Consider the following 2,999-nt stretch of genomic DNA (forward strand, 5'->3'; position numbering starts at 1 on the left):
ATGGATAATAGAAAATTAAAAAACTATAAGACATCTGATCTCACTCTGCCACTATGCCTGTGTGAGGAAGGGAGGAGGTGGGGGGCTGGGTGAGTGTTTGTGTGTTGAGAGTGGGAGTGAGAGAAGGGGAGGGTGAGAGAGAGAGAGAGAAACTTTTTAACTTATATTTCTTATTCTACTCTTATTCTGTCGTTTTAATTACAATTTTTAAAAAGCTTATAAAATATATTTTTTTTAAAGAATTTGACAAAAGATGACATACTTTTAATAAAGTTAGAGGAGTCAAATATTACCTCGTAATGGGAAGGCTACTTTTTGATAACATTTTGGATTATTGATTAGAAGGTGCTCCTAAAATTTTGAACGTGCTCCTAAATTTTTTAAATTAGGAGCACAAGTGCTCCTAAAAAGAAAAGTAAGCGTCGAGCCCTGGGTTACTGTAAATGCATGTGCCCGCTGTGCACCGTTCTCCTGATGCCACTGGGGTGGCGTTTGCACTGATGGCTTGGGCCCGCCATCGCTGCTTGCAGCTATATTATTTATTTGAAACCGAAAATCTTTTGTAACATTATAAATATCTTTCTGTCACTTTTGATCATTTGAATGCATCCTTGCTGAATAAAATTTCGGTTTAAAAAAATCTTACTGACCCCAAACTTTTAAACTGTAGTGTTTATGCGAAAGTTTTGTGGGCTCACGCCTACTTTAGTTTGAGCAGGTGTTGCCATTTTACTTTCCATGCTTTTAGTCTTTTGTAGCATGAGTTTTAACTAACAAAACTAGTTTTATCATTGGATTTTATGAATTCTGTGGTGGTTTCATAGTATTACTTGGTTAGTCTCACTTTAAAACATTCCATCCTGTTTGCTGAAATTACAGAAATTTGTATGATAATATAAAATTTCAGAAAGGTTGTTATTTATATCTTCAGGTTGACACTATAATATAAACTGAAACCTTGACTGAGCAATGGGGATTTTAGCTTTCTATTTATATCCTGCTGGACAGCCTGTTAATTTTTAACATGTATTGCCATTGTGTAAATTACCAAGCTATAATTAATAGAATTTTATGAGTTTAAGCAAAACATATTTTTGCATTGTTATATGTTAGCATGGCCTTTTAAAATCCTCCCACAGGAATATTAAGAAAAGTATGTGGAAGAGGGTTTGTCTCAGTATGCAAGCTAACATTGCACATTTATTTGATGATTATTGAGTGCACTTTTAAGCAGGAGTACAACACAAATATCAGTGTCACTAATACTAATGGGAAGAAAAATAACCTATCTTTATCCACAGCTGGTCCATTATTTTATTTTTAATTTTATATTTCATTTAATTTATTTTTTAATTGTATCTACAAACACACACATTACATTAGAATGAAATTCTGGCTGTTGTAACTCTTTAAATAAAATTAGCAAGAAAAAGTTTTCCTTAAAGAGTTAAATTAGCTTGTAAAAAGATGGGGGGAAAAGCAGTTAGAGTTTGAGGCTGGGCCATTGAACAAAGAAAGACTGGAAAGGCCATAGCACAGCTTGCAGGGGGACTATAAATAACATGAATGAATACAAATATTGCACGAAATAAAGAAAACATTGAGGAGGCAGTACAAACCCTGCTCTGTAACCTCGGGTTTCCACAGCCATCCCCCCACTACACACTGCCATTATCAGCTCAGTAAATGGCTATTTCTGTCCCACATCACATGCAAAACATCTGTGTAGTACATGTTATATATTTAGAGTCTTGTCAGCTTGTCGAACCCCATGGCTAACAAACCCAATTATACTTGCTCTACAGAGACTTGAACTGAGAAGCACAGAGGATGTTCACCTGTAATTTGTAGCTTAGTTTCAATAAATGCTATTTTTAACTAAAGGAGGAATTTTAGTACTTAGATTATGGTTAGACTTTTACTGTAAGTCCAAACTGGGGGCCAGAAGGGAGTGAGAGAAACATTTAAAGGGATAGTTCACCCAAAAATAAAAATTCTATCATTAATTACTCACCCTCATGTCGTTTCAAACCCGTAAGACCTTCGTTCGTCTTCGGAACACAAATTAAGATTTTTTTTGATGAAATCCGAGAGTTTTCTGACCCTCCATAGACAGAAAAGAGAGAGAGATTGCAAGCTCGTAGACAGGAGTGTGTTCGACCAAAGTTTCTTTCTCAGTTCGACTTGAAGCAGCAATTCGCAGACCGATCGCTGTATGACTTCAAAGCACCGAGAGAGCTACAGAGAGCAGATGGCTCCGCATGCTTTCGAATCGCTCTCGCGGTACTTTGATGTCCGATCGGTCTGCGCTCGCTGCTGCTTCAAATCGAACACACCTCATCTCACAGTCGGTCCGTTTTGATGGCATACGCTCACATCCGCATGTAACCATGTCGTCGGCGTGGAAGTTCTTCATTGTGAGTTAAACAGACAGCAATTTGTTCGCAATATTGACTGTTTTTGCTCAAGTTCGCTGACAAAGTTTCAATCAAAGCCACAGCAGAACTGTTTCTGAGCGACACAGCGGTGTTTCGATACTGAATGAATCCACGTTTTTGAACAAATCAAGTGAGTCAATGATTCAGTAACCCATTCATAAAGACTGTAGTCACTTGCCTCGTTTTTGAATGAATCAGCCGTTTGAATGAATGACTAATGACTCGCTCATTAAAACAGGTTTCATATTTAAAAGTATTGCATTTTTTCCCAACATTTTTTGCTTGTATGTTAAAAAATATTTAAAACATTAATCTTATAAAATTATTTATGCATTTGAAATTTTGTGGTGTAAATGCATTTATGGCACCTCAGCTTCATTAAACAGTCTGTGTAAATACATCTCTTGCCACTTCAGATGCAGCTTCTGTCTCCTCTGCAGTGAAAAGAAGGAGCTTGTTGATAGTATGCGCACTCTAATGTGAACATTAAAATTTGCAAAAATAAATTACTCCACTGCTCACAAAGAGAAGTATGAACACCGATGACAACAGAGTTGCACT

General features: G+C 36.6%; 1 protein-coding gene across 1 annotated transcript in view; it reads left to right on the plus strand.

The window, feature by feature from the left end:
• The window catches only part of LOC107725462 (regulator of G-protein signaling 17-like), a 16,456-nt gene that overhangs the window by 9,714 nt on the left and 3,743 nt on the right, over positions 1–2,999 (plus strand). The window lies entirely within an intron of this gene.

The sequence above is a fragment of the Sinocyclocheilus rhinocerous genome, unplaced genomic scaffold (genome assembly GCF_001515625.1).
Source record: "Sinocyclocheilus rhinocerous isolate Xijiao unplaced genomic scaffold, SAMN03320098_v1.1 scaffold366, whole genome shotgun sequence".
In the NCBI taxonomy this organism is placed as follows: Eukaryota; Metazoa; Chordata; class Actinopteri; order Cypriniformes; family Cyprinidae; genus Sinocyclocheilus; species Sinocyclocheilus rhinocerous.